This window comes from Nicotiana tabacum, chromosome 10 (assembly GCF_000715075.1).
Source record: "Nicotiana tabacum cultivar K326 chromosome 10, ASM71507v2, whole genome shotgun sequence".
Lineage (NCBI taxonomy): Eukaryota > Viridiplantae > Streptophyta > Magnoliopsida > Solanales > Solanaceae > Nicotiana > Nicotiana tabacum.
Window position 1 is genome coordinate 51,992,201 of NC_134089.1, and position 11,781 is coordinate 52,003,981.

Consider the following 11,781-nt stretch of genomic DNA (forward strand, 5'->3'; position numbering starts at 1 on the left):
CGAAGCAATTGCTACTAGAAAAAATGATGCTCATATTGTTTGTGCTTTTCTCAAGAAAAATATTTTTTTTAGATTTGGAACTCCACGGATTATAATAAGTGAAGGAACTCATTTTATAAATAGACAATTTGCTAATTTGTTACTAAAATATGGAGTAACTCATAAAACAGAAAACCATATCATGCTCAAACAAGTGGGCAAGTAGAAGTTTTCAACAAAGAATTAAAAAGAATTATAGAAAAAACTATTGGTTCTTCTCAAAAAGATTGGTCTTTAAAATTGGATGATGCTTTATGGGCGTACATAACTGCTTATAAAACTCCCATAGACACATCTCCTTATAGACTAGTTTTTGGAAAAGCTTGTCATTTACCTGTGGAATTAGAACATAAAGCATATTGGGCTATAAAATTATTGAATCTAAACTTGCCAGATGCAGGTAAAAATAGTCTATTGCAGCTTGATGAGTTGGAAGAGTTCAGGCTTACAGCATACGAAAATGCTAAATTGTACAAGGAAAAGACAAAAAAAATGGCATAACAAGCTCATCCGTCATAAAGAATATAAAGTTGGAGATCAAGTTCTGTTGTACAATAGCCGATTGAGATTATTCCCAGGAAAATTTAAGTCATGCTGGACAGGACCATATACAGTAACAGGAGTAACCCCTTATGGTGCCATTGAAGTACAACATGCAGATGGGGGAGACAAATTCAAAGTAAACGGTCATCGTTTGAAGCCTTATATCAGCAGATTCTTTGACAAATAGGCTTTAACAATCCTTTTTGCCTAATTTTTAAAATAAGTCGAGCTGGCAACGTTAAACTCAGAACTATTTTCTTCCCCTCTCTTTAATCGTTTAAGTAATTATTAGTAGTAACATATAATATTTTCTTAAATAGCATATATATATATATATATATATATATATATATATATATATATATATATATATATATATATATATATATATATAATTAGTTTTATAAAAAAAAAAGTAAAAAAAAAAAAAATAATTGCATGTTTATATTATATTATATTATATATATATGTGTGTGTGTGCGTATGTAGTATGTATTAATATATTTTGCCATGATAAAGAAGCACTCCCATGATTTCAACAATGAAAGTTTTCTCCTATCATGAAAAAAGAAATTTCTTTGCCATAATCTTGTCTTTTTATATAAAAGAAACCTTGAGAAGCCAAGAAAAAGAAAATGAAGCAAGAATCGAAAAAAAATCGGGGAAGCTCCTTTATCTCTTTTTACTTTTAATTTATTTGTCATGAGGACATGATATTATTTATGGTAGGGGGTAGAGGAATATGTTAGTTATATATGTGTTTCTTTTAAGTTTTTTTCTATTATATATAAAAAAACGTATATTTTACAACTGAAAATTGTGTTTTTAGTAAAATTATGAAAAAAAATTAAAAAAACTGAAATAAAGTTGCCTTGTTCTTAAGGAAACTTATTTCATGTACTTCCATGGATTTCTTGTTCAGTTCTTTGCCATGGTCGTAATATTTTGAACTCAACATTTTTTTTAGAACTTTTTAACTTGTTTTGGTAAATAAGTTGGCTAAACATGATTTGGCTTGAAAAGCTTGACACTTAGAAAAGACGAATTTGATTAAGTACACCATTCACGGGTTTTATGATCACTTTTCTAAGCTCATCCTCACTTATTGGTGATTGAAATTATAGTTTCCGTTGGCCCAAGTGTATTGTGCGGTTAGCTCTATTGTCTAGTTCTACTACTTATCTGGAAATCTAGAACTTGCCTTGAATGTGGATTGCGGCGAAATTCTAGGAAGATCTTTGAGTAAAGAAATGAATGTAGGCCTTCTTTGTTGAGCCATAGCCTAAATTGACCTACCTTAATGATTTTTATCCCTAGTTAGCCTAGTTGAGCCTATATAAATTATCTCTTATTTTGTTGGTCGCCAAGCTTTAACCCTTAGCCTGTTTGTTGTTATGACTTGTTTTTTGTTCACCCAATTCCCTTTTGGGCACTTTAAGAGTTGATCTTAATATAAAAATCTGGGCGTGAGGTGTAATTGCAAAAATAATTGGTGAAAGAATAATTTTTTGAGGTTGTTGATCTTTTGAGATGTTGTTTTTTAAAAAAAAAAAGAGTTGCTTTCCAATTTCAAAAAAAGAATAGCAACAAAGAAAAGCTGGAGACTTCATAAAAAAAATTGAAAGGGATGAAACAAAATAGAGGTTTATTGTTTAAATGAGATGAAAGGCAATTGTACTTAAGAAATAAAATAAATATGTAGTGCCCATAGGGAATTTGAATCACTATTATCTATATGTATCCTACCCATCCCTAAGCCTACTTTACAACCTTGCAAAAGTCCTACATGATCTTAACTCGGAGACTCCTATATTAGTGGAGAACCACATGATAGTCAAGCTTATGGTTATTTCTAGTAGCTTGAAGTACTTCTTTGATGAGAGTGAGCACATTTTTTAATTTATGCCCTTCTTGATCTTATATCTATATATTATGTGATATGTGGGCATCTCTCTTCATTCAGTGAGACACACTTGGGATTAGAAAATATTATGATTTCAGTTCTCAATAGGTGAACATGAGTACAACTAAAAGTTGTTTGAACTCGTGGATTGGTCTTAGTCAATTCCTCTCTGTCAAAACCTCTCATGATTTTACTTAAGTGTTTAGTTACTATATTCTCTTTTCTCGAGGACGAGTAAAAGTTTAAGTATGGGAGAATTTGATAAGTGCATTTTACCAGATGTTAACCACATAATTTCTCTCATAAAAACATATAAGTTATCATGTTTCCTCCATATTCTTAACTTTATTTTGCAGGAATAATTATAGCAGAATTATTGTGCGTAACATGAAAAAAATTCAAGGAAAATACAACAAATAAGTGTAAGATTGAGCTATGATTCGTTACTGTCGTGACAATGCACCAAGTCTCGATTTGCCATGATGAAATCGATGAAATCTAAACTTAGAATTGCAGAATTCTCATCTCTGCAATTTCAAAATCTAGATTTGCCATTGAAATTTAGCACCAAATCGAGAATTCTAACTCTCATATCTGCAAATGCAAAATCTAGATTTGCCATGAAAATCTAGTACCATATCTAGAAGTCATCATGAAACTTTCTTATATAAGAAGATGTTGCCCGATCAGAGAAGAGGATTGTAGTAGAGAGAAAGCTTAGAGCTAGAAGTCTAAATCCAAATTCTTAATAAGCTTCTCTATTTTATTTCTTTCACTAGTATCGAGTTATCTTTTCTTTTAAATCACAATAGTGGTTTAGTTATTATTTCTAAATAAATTTCAGTGTAGGAAATTACTCTAGTTCCTGCTTTTAATTAAATAGGAAGAATTATTCTTCTTGAATATTTCTTTCTATTTTCTTATTTAATGGACAAGAATATTTCCATTCTTAGTACTAGTTCCAGTATGGAGTAACTTTTCTTGTGTTGGGAGAAAGACGAATCTTAATATTTCTATATAATAGTAGATATTATTCCTCAAATTCACATGCTTGAGCTAGAATTTATTTAACTTTTATCTGATTTTACAGTTAGACGTTATTTAATTTATTAGCATCTGTTTATTAATTCTATAATCGAGAGAGGCGGAAGAAATAATATAGTTAAATGTAGTATTGATAAATGTTAATATTTATTCGGTAACATCTATCTCTTTTATGTTATAATTAATTTTACATTTATTTGTAATCAAGAGAGGCGAATGGTGTAATAATCAGTTATAACAAGTAGGATAACCGAAATGGACTTACTATCAAGAGCATGTTTTAGTTCAATCATATATTTCTGGTTCTTTAGTATTACTATTTTGAAGATTAATTTGTAAAACCGAGAGGAGTGCAATTAGTTATTCAACTTGAGTAATAATATATTTTGTAATCATGAGAGGCATTTATACTTTTTTGAGAAATAGAAATTGAAGAATAATAATTCTACTATATAATAGAAATATTAAGTGAAGTTAAGATCCCAATACCTTTTATTATATTTGTGAAAAATAAAATATTTTCTAATGCTCTATTTATGCATTTTTAGTTAGTTAATTTACAACTCAACTCTTTCCGATTTTCTCAAATAGTAATTAAAACAAAAAACGTCTGTAGAATAGATAAACCTATCTCTGTGGGTTTGACATCTTTCTATACTATAATTTGACAGAGTACAAGTTTAATTTATACACACGCCAGACACTCGTCAGTTGTCAATGTCGAAACTCGATTTCGCGAGAAAAAGAGGCACGACAGTTAATACAGTCAAACCTATCTATAATAGTTTTATTTGTTCCAATATTTTTGGCTGCTATAGAGAAGTGTTGTTATAGAAGACATATATTATAACACAACATAAAAATTCATTCCGAGAGATACTTGACTTTTATCGTGAATGATTGTTATATAAGAATGTTGTTATAAAGAGGTTTGACTGTACAAAGTTATAAGTAATAACAAGTCACCATGAAATGTTCTTAATTATATTAAACGTGCCCTATAACTATATTGTAAGTACTACATTATCCAAGGGTTACAATATGCACATATAATGTGGAGATTGATAACGAACAACTTGTAATATCTCAATAATAATAAGATTGATATTTGTATCCCGTTAACATATAATAAATTATTATTTATTCGTTAAAAATAATAATTTTCAAAAAGAAAAGGCATATTTAGTGTTTGACTCAAAAGATATCGAAACATTTTTGAACAAATCAATCAAAGAAGATGAAAGGATAAATCCTAGTTAAAGATAATTAACTCTAGATCCGAGATGAATAATATGAATAGAAAAACATAGCCGAGTATGAGTATTAGCCGTGATTATGGCCAGATTTAATAGCATAAAGAAAGATGCATTAAGTAACATTAAGTGGCAATAAAATGTAAATAAAGGAAAAGATTCACCCAATCTTGAGTGAGACGGATCTTCTTTCATTTGATAAAGACGAATGATAGACAAATACAAGAACCTTAGGACCCTTTTGGATCCGAAGAATGTATGGGATCACAGATCCTCCAGAGGTGTGTTTACATATTTTGTAAAGAGAGGGAGAGGGAGAGAGCCCCCTTTTTTGGAAGTCCTCCCTTCCTATTTATAAGGGGTATCCATAGAAAATCCTTAAAAAGTACAATTAGAGGGAATATTCAGTAGAATATTCCCTTTGAGTATTTCAAAGAAAACTAGCTATTTCATCGTTGTCCGACCTCGGTCTTATTGATGACTGTCCGACCTCGACCTGTCTGACCTAGGCCTTATTGATGACTGTCCAACCTCGGCTATTGATGACTGTGCGACCTCGGCCTTATTGATGACTGTCCGATCTCGGCATGTCCGACCTCGGCCTTATGTTTGTCCAACCTCGGCCTGTCCGACCTCAGTCTTATAGATGACTGTCCGACCTCGACCTTATTGATGTGTCACAATCCCGGTTCGCCCGCCATGAACCATCGTGACGGCATCTAGTCTCTACAACTAGGTAAGCCTAAATAACGGAAGATAACCAAAACTTGCGGAAGTAAACAATTTAAAAACAAAAATAAGGCAATAACAGTGTTTAAATGTGCCGCTCGGCATACATCATATATAAATCTCAAAACCAATATCCAAATCCAAGACCTGGAAACCCACGAATCACAAGCTAAGAAAAGGAAATACTACATAGCTCTAACTCCGGAATTTGTCTAATAAGAACAAAAAGTACATAAGGGCTAAATACAAAAAAAGGCAGGAATAGAAAGGGACTCCTCGGTCTGCGGACGCGGAAGATGTACCTCGAAGTCTCTAAGTAGTTTCCTCCCTCAAGGATGGTAGGCCTGAGTAGAAGTACTTGGATCTGCACATGAAAAACATGCGCAGAAGAGGCATGAGTACACCACAGTGGTACTCAGTAAGTGTCAAGCCTAACCTCGGTTGGGTAGTGACGCGGAAGGTCAGGGCCCTACTAAGGTTAAATAAAATAATAAGATAAGCAGTGCAATTGAGAATCTACAGTAAGAATCTATAAAGGATAATAAGAGTACAATAACGGAAACAGAGATGAAGGCAAACCACAAGGAAGTACCACTCATAACAAGGATGATAACCGGGGATCTCTTGGTATCCCGAGGATCTCTTGGTATCCTCAATATATGCTAGGGATCTCTTGGTATCCCGAGGATCTCTTAGTATCCTCAATTATATGCTAGGGATCTCTTGGTATCCCGAGGATTTCTTGGTATCCTCAATTATATGCTAGGGATCTCTTGGTATCCTGAGGATCTCTTAGTATCCTCAATTATCTGCTAGGGATCTCTTGGTATCCCGAAGATCTCTTAGTATCCTTAATATACGTGCCAGGGATCTCTTGGTATCCTCAATATACGTGCCAGGGATCTCTTGGTATCCTGCACCTCAGTTCAGATAATAAATACGTATATGGGATCTCCCGGGATGTCGTCCCGTAGTCCCTAAGTAAAAACACACAGTAGCAACACAAGAATACCCAATTAAGCTAAATTCCATACCAAGTAAACAGTTAATTCTAGCCTAAAATGCTTCACGTAATGCAATTAAGGCAGTTTAAGCAAATAGGCAATTAAGTCAACTAAACATGCTTTTCTAAACTAGCAACAGGCAAAATTCGCAAGTAGAATAAAACCAAAAAAGAACTCAATTGAAATACTTAAGGAAAACCGATTTTCAACAATTAGCTCAAGTACGCGCTCGTCACCTCATGTACAAGGCATTTCAATTATCAAATATATCATATCCTAAGGGGAAGGTCCCCCACACAAGGTTAGACAAGCCACTTACCTCGAACCGGCTCAAAATCAATCATACACCACATCTTTGCCACGAGTACTCGACTCCAAATGTCCCAAATATATTCAATTCATTGCATAATGTAAATAACACTTCAAGTAACTGATTCTACAATTAAATTCTAAGCTAAAATGCGAAATTATATAAAATGACCAAAATGCCCCTCGGGCCCATGTCTCGGAATCCGGTAAAATTTATAGTTTCAGAATCCTCACACTCTCACGAGTCTAACCATACCAAAATTATCCAAATCCGATATCAAATCCCCAATCATAACTCAATTTCTTGGCCTAAGAACTTTTCCCCAATTTTCATACAAATTCTGAAATTAAAAGATGAATTCATGTTTAGATTAATGGGTTACAAGCAAAAATGAGTTAAAAATCGTTACCCAATCGATATCTATGAAAATCCCTCAAAATATCGCTCAAATCCGAGCTCCCAAGCTTAAGTTTTAATAAAAATGACTAAACCCTCGATTTTGAAATTATATCTGCCCAGAAAATTCCTTCTTCGCGAACGCGGTCAAAGCCTCGCGTTCGCGAAGCACATAAAGTCATTGACCAAAAGTCCTCTTACGCGAACGTGACACTGCTCTTGCGAATGTGATGCTTCCGCTGATCAACCCTTCACAAACGTGTTACACCTCTCGCAAACGCGAAGAGCAATTCCACCTCGAACCCAGCTGACCATTTCCTTCTATGTGAATGCGATACCCTTCCCGCGAACGTGATGCTCAAACATCACCCCCTTCGCGAACGCGGAGACTTCCTCGCGAATGCGAAAGCAAAATCCATCAACCCCCACTGACTCTTCACGAACACGAGGGTCCACTCGAGAACGCGAAGGGTAAAATCCCTCTGCAACAGCTGAACAAAAACCTGCAACTTTTTAACAACTTGAAATGATCCGTTGAGCATCCGAAACACACCCGAGGACCCCGGGACCTCAACCAAAGGCATCAACATATCCTAAAACCGTATTCAAACTTGTACCAATCTACAAAACACTTCAAACAACATCAAAACAACCAAAACACATCGGATTCAAGCCTAAGTTTCAAAAATCTTCCGAATTCCGCTTTTGATCAAAAACCCAACTAAACCACCTCTGAATGACCTGAAATTTTGCACACACATCCCAAATGACATAACGGAACTACTACAACTCTCGGAATTCCATTCTGACCCTCGGATCAAAATCTCGCTATCGAACCGGAAACTTCAAAAAATTCAACCTTCGGCGTTTCAAGCCTAAATTGGCTACGGACCTCCAAAACACAATCCGAACATGCTCCTAACCCCAAAATCACCCAACGGAGCTAACGGAACCATCGGATTTCCATTCCGAGGCCGTCTTCATACTGTTCCGATTACGGTCAACTTTCCAACACTTAAGCTCTCATTTAGGGACTAAGTGTCCCAAAACTCTTCGAAACTCAAAACCGAATATCCCGGCAAATCAAAATAGCAGAAATAAAGTTGGGGAAAGCAGTTAATAGGGGATCAGGGCGTTAAATCTTAAGATGACCGGTCGGTTCGTCACATCCTCCTACACTTAAACATTCGTTTGTCCTCGAACGAGCATAAAGACATACCTGAAGTAGTGAAAAGATGAGGGTAACGGCTGCGCATATCCTGCTCGGCCTCCCAGGTCGCCTCCTCGACTGGCTGACCCGCCACTGAACCTTCACGGATGCAATGTTCTTTGACCTCAGCTTTCTAACCTGCCTATCCAATATTGCCACTGGCTCCTCAACATAGGATAGATCCTTGTCCAATTGGACTGAACTGAAATCCAACACATGTGACGGATCACCATGATACCTCCGGAGCATCGAAACATGGAATACCGGATGAACTCCAGCCAAGCTGGGAGGTACAGCAAGCTCATAAGCAACCTCCCTAATATGACTCAATATCTCAAAAGGGCCAAAAAACCTCGGACTCAACTTTCCTTTCTTCTCAAATCTCATAACGCCCTTCATAGGAGATACCCGAAGTAGAACCCGCTCTCCAACCATATAGGAAACATCACAAACCTTCCGGTCCATGTAACTCTTTTGTATGGACCGGGCTATGCGGAGTCTATCCTGAATCACCTTAACCTTCTTCAAAGTATCCTGAACTAAGTCTGTGCCCAATAATCTGGCCTCACCCAGCTCAAACCAACCCACCGGAAATCTACACCGTCTTCCATAAAAAGCCTCATACGGTGCCATCTGAATGCTAGACTGATAGTTGTTGTTGTAAGCAAACTCCGCCAATGGAAAGAACTGATCCCAAGACACTCCAAACTCAATCACACACGCACGGAGCATATCCTCAAGAATCTGAATAGTGCGTTCGGACTGTCCGTCCGTCTGAGGGTGAAATGTTATACTCAACTCCACCCGAGTACCCAACTCATGTTGAACGTCCCTCCAGAATCCTAATGTGAACTGAGTACCTCTACCCGAAATTATGGACACTTGAATACCATACAATTGAACAATCTCCTGGATATAGATCTCTGCCAGTCGCTCCGAAGAATAAGTAGTACACACAGTAATAAAATGAGCGAACTTGGTCAACCGATCCACAATCACCCAAATAGCATCAAACTTTCTCAAAGTCCATGGGAGCCCAACTACAAAGTCCATGGTGATCCGCTCCCACTTCCACTCTGGGATCTCTATCTATTAAAGCAACCTGCTCGGTCTCTGGTGCTCATACTTCACCTGTTGACAGTTGAGACACCGAGCTACAAATCCAACTATATCCTTCTTAATTCGCCTCCACCAATAGTGCTACCTCAAATCCTGATACATCTTCGCGGCACCTGGATAGATGGAATACCGCAAACTATGGGCCTCCTCTAGAATCAACTTTCACAGCCCATTAACATTGGGTACACAAATTCGACCATGCATCCTCAATACCCCATCAATACCAATGGTTACATCTCTAGCATCACCGTGCTGAACCTTGTACTTGAGGACAAGCAAATGAGGGTCATCATACTGCCTCTCCCTGATACAATCAAATAAGGAAGACCGAGAAACCATGCAAGCTAGAACCCGACTGGGCTCCGAAAGATCCAATCTCACAAACTGGCTGGCTAAGGCCTGAACATCCATCGCCAAAGGCCTCTCCGATGCTGGTAAATAAGCTAAACTCCCCAAACTCTCTGCCCGGCGACTCAAAGCATCGGCCACCACATTGGCCTTGCCCGGGTGATACAAAATAGGGATATAATAGTCCTTCAGCAACTCTAACCACCTCCTCTGACACAAATTTAGATCCTTTTGCTTGAACAAGTGCTGCAAGCTCTGATGGTCAGTATAAATCTCACAAGGCACACCGCATAAGTAATGGCGCCAAATCTTCAGGGCGTGAACAATGGCAGCTAACTCAAGGTTGTGAATAGGATAGTTCTTCTCATGTATCTTCAATTATCTGGACGCGTAGGCAATCACCCTACCGTCCTTCATCAACATTGCTCCGAGGCCAACCCTCGAGGCATCACAATAGACTGTATAAGACCCCGAACCTGTAGGCAGTATCAAAATTGGGGTTGTGGTCAAAGTTGTCTTGCACTTCCGAAAGCTCGCCTCACACTCCTCCGTCCACTGAAACGGAGCACCCTTCTGGATCAACCTGGTCATAAGGGCTACAATCGATGAAAACCCCTCCATAAAACGACGTTAGTAGCCCACCAAACCAAGGAAACTACGGATCTCTATAGCTAAGGATGTTCTGGGCCAACTCTGGACAGGCTCTATCTTCTTCAGATCCACCTGAATACCCTTACTCGATACCATGTGGCCTAAGAATGCCACTGAATCCAACCAAAAGTCACATTTCGAGAACTTAGCATATAACTTCTTCTCTCTCAGAATTTGAAGCACAGTCCTCAGGTGTTGCTCATGATCTTCCCGACTCCAGGAATACACCAGAATATCATCAATAAAAACAATGACGAACGAGTCAAGATACGGTTGGAACATACTATACATCAAATGCATAAAGGCTGTTGGGGCATTGGTCAGCTCAAATGACATAACAAGGAACTCATAATGGCCATACCAAGTCCTAAAAGCAGTCTTTGGGATGTCCGACTCCCGAATCTTCAACTTATGGTAACCTGAGCGCAAGTCAATCTTAGAAAACACTCGTGCACCCTAAAGCTGGTCAAACAGATCATCAATAAGAGGCAAAGGATAACGGTTCTTCACTGTAACCTTATTCAATTGGCAATAATCAATACACATACACATAGAACCATCCTTTTTCTTCACAAATAAGACAGGAACACCCCAAGGTGATACACTGGGCCGAATAAAACCCTTATTAAGCAATTCCTGTAACTGATCCTTCAACTCCTTCAACTCAGGAGGAGTCATACGATGCAGAGGAATAGAAATGGGCTGAGTTCCTAGCAACAGATCAATGCCAAAATCTATATCTATCAGGCGGCATTCCTAGAAGATCAGTTGGAAACACATCGGGAAAATCCCGTACTACTAGGACTGAATCAACTGAAGGGGTATCAATACTGACATCTCTCACATAAGCTAAATACGCGTCACACCCCTTCTCAACCATACGCTGAGCTTTAAGAAAAGAAATAACTCTACTGGGAGTGTGATCTAAAGTACCTTTCCACTCAACACGCGGTACACCTGGCATAGCCAGCGTCACGGTTTTGGCGTGACAATCAAGAATAGCATAATGGGGCGACAACTAGTCCATGCCCAAGATAATATCAAAATCAACCATGCTGAGTAATAATAGATCGGCTCTGGTCTCAAAACCACTAAGAGCAACCAAACATGACCAATAAACGCAGTCCACAACAAGAGAATCTCCCACAATAGTAGAAACATAAATAGGGGAACTCAAAGAATCCCGAGGTACACCCAAATGCGGAGCAAAATAAGAAGACACATAAGAGTAA